The following is a 9,068-nucleotide window of genomic DNA, read 5'->3' as shown; positions in this document are numbered from 1 at the left end:
CTCTGATGGTGAAACAAGACAGGAACAACAGTGACACAGGATCATGTTTTACTTTCCAAGATTTTATTCATTTCAACAATTCAAGATTACAACAAGTAACAACACAATTTTACATGATCAAACTTTCTAAGGTTAACAAAGGATGAAGAGTGAATAAAATTAACGTTTTCCTGTGGTAAAAATCTTACTTAGGGAGTCGTCATTATTTACGACCTTGGGGAGAAGTCTGGGGAATTTCATGGTATTCTGAAATTTGGAGTAAACCCCCTGCCAACCCCGATGCATTTGAGTAACCCAGTCATTAACACAGAAATTTTGACTGATCCCTCCCTCCCCCACTCAGACCAGTTAAATACCAAGACATGTATTTGTAACATTTACAAAACTACAGCAATAGTACAGACCTTTCATATCCTGCTAGAATATCATTGGTTACCTCATGACAGTTGAAAAAGATGAAACCGGCAAAAGGAAATTCAAAGTCACAATAAAATGTAGATACAAAAGCTCATGCTGTAACCACTATCCAACCATATAGTATTGTTTACTTTGAATGGGTATCATGACAAGGTTTTCACGAAGATATCTGACAGGGCAGAATTTGAAAGTACAGGAGAACAGTCAGGAGGCTGGGGGGGGGGCAGTGTCAGAGGAGTTGTACCCTCTCGTGTTGAAAATTTGAGAGATTGATGTGTGCAATAATGCAGTTTGGTGCAATATGAGAGATGTTATCAATTTGTGTAAAACTGTTAGAACACCCCACAGGGGAAAAGTGTGAGAGGCGTGTCCCCTCTTGAGAAATTAATGAGTTCAATGATGCAGTCTGGCGCAATATTAGGTGTTTTCTATTTGTTTTTACTAAGTAAAACTGTTAGAACACCCCAGGGGGAGAGGAAGCGACAGGGGGTCGCATTAAAAAATTTGAGAAATTGATGAAATGGTGCAATCTGAGAGGTATTTCAATTCATTTTGTACCAAAAATTGAGCAACCCCCTTCTTTCTCTCCAATTTTGAACAAGCGACCTAGCGGCTGATATAGCTCCGCTGTGTTCATGTAGAGAATAACTATTTTTGACACATGTTGATGAAGAAGGTGGAAATCTTTGATAGCTCAATGCAGTGGCCAGAAAAAAGTCGCTAAAATAGCTCCAAAAATACGCAATTGAAGATTTCATCATACTTTGAATATATCACATCGGATCATCCCTAAAGAACATGTCAACCAAAGCTATCTGATGAGTAGTTTTTTGAGAATAAAATTTTCTGACCAAAAATGGCAACAATTGCGCCAAAAATAAACATTGCAGATTTCATCATAATTTCAAAAAGACCAAATTTAGTTCATCTATAGAAACCTGTATACCAAATTTCAAAGCTATCTGACCAGTTCTTTTTGAGAAATACATTTTTTACCAAAAATGGCCAAAATTGCCTTTAAAATGCAAATTTGCATATTTCTGCACAATGTGAACAAATCTGAAAAAGATCATCCCTAGGGACATATGTACCAAATATCAAAGCTATCTGACGGGTAATTTTGAAGATTTTTAAAGATTTTTTTACCAAAAATGACAAAAATTGCCTTAAAAATACAAATATGCAAATATAACCATGATTTGAACAAACGTTAGTGAGATCACCCCAAGTGAACATCATATAAAATTTCAAAGCAATTGGACTTGCGGTTTCAGAGGAGAAGGCTATTGTTGATGCACAACGGACGACGAACGATGACGGAAAATCAACCTATTTGATAAGCTCTGCGTCGCTGACAGCGGAGCTAACAACCCCCTTGTAGCTTTCAATTTTTTGAGTGACTACCCTCACATTCATCTGACCCCAAAGGCCCTTATGTTAAATTACTCCAAAGACCCATAAAAATATTCTTGATGGCCTTAGAACTAAATTTGTGAACAACATGTACAGTAAAAGTGGTCAACTTTGATGCAGTCTTGCTGATGCATTTTTATGGGGCTTGAACTCACAATATCTACAATACTAATTCGCCTAGCTTTGCAGTCAGTTAAAACCCCTACCAATAGGCGTTTCAACTAGCAGCGGCTTGGTGGCTCATGTAGCTGTACTGTGATAATATTCAAGAGAATCCATAGGATAGCTACTAGGTGTGTGCCTCAATCAGGCAAAACAACAATTAGCAATAATAGCAATAATAATAAATATCAATTTCTGCAAGTCATTTAAAAATATACCACCAAGGGCACAGTATTGCTCCTATCTGACAAACAAAAAGAGGTATTCCTATTTCCACTTATTCACTCAAAATGCTATTGTGTTTGCAAAGAGTTTGAACTTTCAATTTTCAAAGGCAGAATTCCGTTTTAACAGCCACTTTTCAATTTGTAAATCAACAGTAAAAATTTGATGGTCCTTGCTTGAAATGTTAAGATTTACTCAGAGTTAAGTTATACACAGATGAGCCAAGAATACAATGTGCAATATACACACCAAATAAACTGGTGAGAAGGAAACTTACAACAGCTCAATTAACTTTCAAATGTTGGACGCCAGAGAAAAATTGAAAAATTTGAATAACTTCCTAGTTGTACGAGTAGTATGTGTAACATTAAATGTGAAAACTTCTTGGTTTCAGATAAAAATGTGCAACTATATTTTGACAATTACTGCAAGCAAAATATATTGTAAGTCAACATTGTCTACTGCAAGTTCAAAGTTGTAATCAAAAGCATGCAACCACTGGTAATTGGTCAATTACTGATAAATTCGAACCTTGGAAGGAATAAATATATGCAGTGTACTGATCAAAAAACAATATGATGTCAGAGGGATAGGTCGTCAACATTAATATCGTTGTTTATTCTGTTTGTGTGGTGAAGTGACCTGATATTATCATTCATCACTCATCTTATTCAATCTACACATGATTTCACTTGGCTGCCTTCATCTTTGTTAAGATTTACTTAATTAAGTGATACCATGACAGGTTTTTTTGTTTAGGTAACAAAATGATTGGAACTGATACAAATAAACTGGAGTCTGTTTTAATGGTATGGTGCATCTTGCCATATGCCTTCTTGTGGATTGAAATCCCTCATCAGTGTATGGGGTTTCCTCCATGAAATATTTGCTAAAGTTGATCCACTACATAAAACATAGCCTCACAACTTTTTTCTAGATCATATTTCACTACAAATTGGCACCAAATAAAACTACATTATTTTCAGTGTCTTCAAAATTGATTTACAAGGTATTCGGGGTTGGAATAGGTCATTCAAGCTTGCAGACTAATATATTGGCTCCAAAAATAAAAAATCATGGGTTCCCCCAGTTTGAAAAATGATTTGGCTTAGGTAGTCTCCAGGGATTTTTATAAGAAAATGCAAAGCTATCAGATAAACACCAATTAGACAAAAGCACTTTTTGACCAAAATTGACAAAAATTGCTCCAAAAATACAAAATTTTGCATTTTCTCACTGTATAAAAATATCTGACTTAAGTCATCCTAAGGACCTGTATACTGAATATCAAAAAGTCTGACAAGGAGTTTTGAAGAAAAAAATAGATCTACAATGACAAAAATAATCTCAAAAATACAAAGTTGCATATCTTGAATGATATTTTTGGTTAAATATAACAATAATTGCCTTAAAATTTAAGTTTTAAAATATTTCATAACAATATGGACAAATGTCAATAAGGTTATCCCTGCAGAACAGTATATTTAGATTTCTGTGGCAATACTAGAGTTTATTTGCTTCTTCAAGCATAACCATTCTTTTCTTTGACATAAGGTAAACTTCAGCCTCCTCCAACAACACAATTGCAATGTAGTCTACAACAAACCTGAGTGAGAAAAATAGAAATATAGATATACTATACTATTAATACATTTTTGTATATTTCTTTCACCCATGAAAACCTGCGGTAGATAATGTCATAAAATGTATGATATCATGATAGGGCAAGCCCATAGACTTGTGCACAGTAACATTGGAAATGTAATTCAATAGAATGTAATAGTTCAATAATTATATGAGTTCTGTGTGCAATAAAAACTATTTGTTAAAATACTCTTATTTAGCACTGGTGTTGATGACCTCCACTGCTTATGCATGTGGCTCCTTGTTGGGTCTGATTACCCAGTATACTGTGCACCAGGATGCTGATGTTTAAAACAAGTCCTTACGGCTGGTCTCCAATACCAGTGCAATCACACTAAAAATGCTATGCTGACAAGCTAAATATTGATTTTTAGCAATCTTTTTCTAGTAAAATAACAACTTACAGTGGACAAATATAAATAATGAAAAAAATATCAAAAGTAAGCATTACAGGCCCTCTAAATTTTTGAGAGTTGTAATATAATAACTTACACAATTATCCCAAAACCATTCACAGGATACAGCTCAAGTTGTAACTACAAAATGGTACACCAATGTGAGAAGCAACATATGAACATAATACCCTACTTACATTCACGTTTCTTTCACATTACTCTTCCAAAACAAACTTTTTACCATCTGTTGTTAAGGCAGTGTCATAGCATTCAAAGATACTGTCAAAACAAACAAAAATCCATTATTACATCAGAATGAATAGACACTGTTCACAGACGTTTCATATTAAAAATTAGTCTTTTTTAATACTCTCTGTTTTCAACAGACATGCCATAACCCTTCAAAAGACACAGTTTATGTTTCACTTTGCATATAAAAAATGATATCAGTCTTGCAATGGTTATATATAAGTGGAGCTGACAACAGTTGCCCTAAATGGGCAGTGACACATATGATTTGAATAAAATATCACTTTTAACATGGTCGTCATTTCCTTCTTTTGGCAGGTTACATCTGAACATATTTTACAGTACATGATCCTCATACAAATTAAAATGCCTCTTATTCAAAATGTAAGAACTTTATTGCCAATCAAAAAAAGTTTTGTTTAACAACATTTAAAAAAAAATAATGTGAAAATTTAAGAAAGTTTGACAAAGTTAGTATGGTGTTAAATTGTTTGGAAATCTTGAAATTGGAAGAATAGTGAAGCCAGGAAATTGGGTGATTTGCAAACATTTGCAAAAATTAACACTTCTTTATCAAGCAACCTACGACTGCTTGACAACCTTGAAGATGAACCCAAATAATAATGTTTTAATCTTGGGTTAACAATTTCATTAAATTAAATGAATGTCTACAAAAAAGTGATTTTGGTGCAAAATACCCTGTGTTGGGTGCAGCGCCCCTTAATTAGCAAGTTTTATACCACTGCAAAGTCTCTGTGCAACCAGGTGACACATTCTGACTCAGCATGATCTAACAGCAGATTCCTGCATAAAATTTTTATTTCAAAAACTTGAATCACTTTTTAATAGCATAAAAAGAGAAAAACCAAGGAGAAACTTAGATGACAAAGCCTTATAAAGGAAAGAGAGATGTACCACATGACTCCGTGCAACAAGGTGACACATTGTGACTCAGCATACTAAAAATGCAGTTCCTGCAAAAAATTTAGATTAGACAACTTAAATCAGTTGGCGATAGCATAGAAAGATGAAAACCAATGAGAAAACTTAGCAGTCACAGCCTTAGCACAGTAAGAGAGATGCACCAGTCTGTCCGTGCAACCAGGTGACACATGGTGACTCAGTATACTAAAAATGCAGTTCCTGCAAAAAAATTAGATTAGACAACTTAAATCAATTAGTGATAGCATAAAAAGATGAAAACCAATGAGAAAACTTAGCAGTCACAGCCTTAGCACAGTAAGAGAGATGCACCAGTCTGTCCGTGCAACCAGGTGACACATGGTGACTCAGCATACTAAAAATGCAGTTCCTGCAAAAAATTTAGATTAGACAACTTAAATCAGTTGGCGATAGCATAGAAAGATGAAAACCAAAGAGAAAACTTAGCAGTCACAGCCTTAGCACAGTAAGAGAGATGCACCATTCTGTCCGTGCAACCAGGTGACACACGGTGACTCAGCATACTAAAAATGCAGTTCCTGCAAAAAAATTAGATTAGACAACTTAAATCAGTTGGCGATAGCATGGAAAGATGAAAACCAATGAGATACCTTAGCAGTCACAGCCTTGTCAGTGTAAGAGAGATGCACCGGAGTCTCCGTGCAACCAGGTGACACATTGTGACTCAGCATGATCCAAATGCAGATTCTGCAAAAATATTTGATTAGACAACTTAAATCAGTTTGTGATAACATAGAAAGTTGAAAACCAAGAGATACACAGGAGTTATACAGGATACATATGAATGAATTTATAAAAGCTTATACAGCAGAACACATTTGCAATAAAGACAAACAAATTTAGCTGCCTACCTCCACAAGGTACTAAGGATTTTATGTGGGCCTTAATGTGTCGTTTCAGTCTCCACTTATATTTTGTGGGACTAAACATCCTCACTGGTCCTTCGAAGTGGTTTTTAAATTGGAAAAGTCAAACCTCCATTGGTTTCAATACGGATAAAAAATGTTGCCAAGAGATTTGCTATTGATATTTAGCAGTGCCATGAATACAAAAGCAAGCACAGTAGCTTTGTACGGCTTTGGACCATAACAATCGAACACTAAAGTGCTGAATCTGTCGAGGTCGATCATGATGACTGATGTATGTAGACACAGTCAGAGGCGGACTGTCATGTAGACCTGGTTTCGTCTGACATCTGAATTTTAAAGGCCTCTGAATTTTAAAATCGCCTGCATGCTAACACCAGAGATATATGAGAAATCGTATCCTTGTGTTACAAGCCTACGATCAAGAATCGAACAGACTACTATACTTGTACTCACTTGCTTCAAAATGGCACAAATGAAAACGTGCTTTTACAACCAGAGCTTATCAGTAATGCAAGGAATTACCCATGCTTGGACTTTCAACTCTGATCTTTGACATCGAAACATAACCAAATATGGGTGTGTCATAGCCAACAACCACATGACATCTTTACAACCAGATGACAGGACTCCGTAACGCGCGTACTCCCTCTATCCAAGATTTGGCGGTTAATTTGAACTGCGCACTTTTTCTGCACAGGTTGCCAGGATTGCTCATGGCGGATTGAGCTGTACGATCATACAAGTGGTATGAGTTAGGAATCGTTGGGATTCTCGAACATCTGTTAATCTGTCTGTCTAATTCAGGCAGTATGTATTAAAGGAAGACGTTGCCTTTGTGTGGACGATTGCATGATATTTGTACATACGACATCGACCTATTTTATATGTCTACGAATGTAATACGTTGATTTCCAGCGGTCCTACTAATTACTGCCCGTGACTGCCCGTAGCTGCCTGAGGACTGCCCGAGAACTGCCCGAGGAAAAAGTGGGCCAAATTTCGCCCATTTTAACACTAAGCCAATAGGTTGAACTTAAATCATGCCCAGCCAACCAAAAATATCATTGATTTGGCGTTAACCTGATGTTTTCTCCGGCAGTTTTGGAACACGGAAAACGCCGGGCTTGAAGGACGTCGCACGCTCGATAGTGAGATCATACCATTCAGTTCGAGAGGTGGCACAATAACCTCGCCGAGCGCGTACAGCCTGACAGCCTACCACCCCTTGCACTGAATGGTATGATCTCAACAAGCAAGATGGGGACGTCTTTCTAGTCGAAAGCCCGGCGTGTTTCGGGTTCTAAAACCGCTACAGAGAACACCAAATCAATGATATTTTTGGTTGGCTGGGCATGATTTAAGTTCAACCTATTGGCTTAGTGTTAAAATGGGCGAAATTTGGCCCACTTTTTCCTCGGGCAGTCCTCGGGCAGTGCTCGGGCAGTTCTCGGGCAGTCCTCGGGCAGCTACGGGCAGTCACGGGCAGTAATTAGTAGGACCCGATTTCCAGCTACTCGTTACGTACCGATTCTTTTCGAAATTGGCAAAACCGTCCTAGACAGCGATTTACCTAACCATTAACAGAAATGTATTTTATCATCCTTGTGCTACGAAATTGTGGAATATGGAACCGGTACATCCATTAAGACTTGTAAAATTTTGCAGTAAAACTCTGCCTGTACGGTGACTGTTTTCGGATGCGCTATTTTGGGGGTTGCGGGCTGCGGGCTGCGGGTTGCGGGCATAAAAAAATGCGTGATTTTCGGTATCATTTTCGCTAGTAGTTAGAATGAATGCTAAAAGAGTATCTAGATGTATTTGTTTATGGAATAAAAGCCGTGAACTTCTTGAATAATGCCGTTATTTCAGCTTACATCTGGTAAAGCGCCACCAACGTCAGAATAGTCCATTTCCCATCCAACATTCGCCGTTGCACAGCGCACTGCAGATCGAAGCTTTCGAAATGATATGACTGAACACGGATGAGTTATAATATGAACACAAGACAGATTTCACAACAACTCGCTATATTAACTTTTTATGTTATGATTAGGATGGATAGTTTAAAAGTAAGTTTCGGATCGTTGACAGCACAGATGAACTGGGCGATGAACTTCAGTTCGTTGAAACTCGACACGCCTAATAATTTGTTACTTTTTCATAGAATGCCATGCCCTTCTCACACTTCAGATTAGTTCAACCGCCGATAAAAGCACAATTTTCAGAATCGTTTTCAATGCCGTTTAAAATTATTTTATTGTGGTGAACACGATAATAGTCCTAGGAAACTTTTCATAGTCACGCTGGATCAAATGCATATGGAGCGACTATCATGCTGCAGGTGCAAGTCATAGAATATGTTCATGATATTAGGAGATACACAATTATTGAAAGCTGCAGAACACAAACTCATCCAAAAATATTCCTATAGATCGATTCCTGAAAATAAGTCAACGCACCGACGTGTTTTTCCCGCTGAAATTCTCGCGTAAAATGTTAGCGGAATGTCGTTCTCTGTGGTCGTGACCTCGGTTGAACCGAAACGGCAAAGTAAGCTAAGTCATTGTCGTATGTCTTTTTCTTTTAAAGATTTCATGAAAAATACACGGCATTTAAATACACAAGACTTCTACGCTTTTTGAAGTCAAATCTTTCCTTACACATTGCATTTAACTAGGCATTGTTTAATTTTCTGTATGTGTTGCCCTAGAACCGAATTGTGAATAGATGC

General features: G+C 37.0%; 1 long non-coding RNA gene across 1 annotated transcript; it reads right to left on the bottom strand.

Moving 5' to 3' along the window:
- Positions 1 to 41: 41 nt before the first annotated feature.
- On the bottom strand, positions 42 to 7,453 carry LOC139126844 (uncharacterized). The gene is made up of 4 exons (XR_011550822.1): positions 6,791 to 7,453; positions 6,059 to 6,155; positions 4,454 to 4,535; positions 42 to 3,823 (listed from the first exon to the last, which is right to left on the bottom strand). It is a non-coding gene; the product is annotated as an uncharacterized lncRNA (long non-coding RNA).
- Between the last annotated feature and the right edge of the window lie 1,615 nt (positions 7,454 to 9,068).

This window comes from Ptychodera flava, unplaced genomic scaffold (genome assembly GCF_041260155.1).
Source record: "Ptychodera flava strain L36383 unplaced genomic scaffold, AS_Pfla_20210202 Scaffold_135__1_contigs__length_138984_pilon, whole genome shotgun sequence".
In the NCBI taxonomy this organism is placed as follows: Eukaryota; Metazoa; Hemichordata; class Enteropneusta; family Ptychoderidae; genus Ptychodera; species Ptychodera flava.
This window is presented reverse-complemented; position numbering and strand designations above follow the sequence as displayed.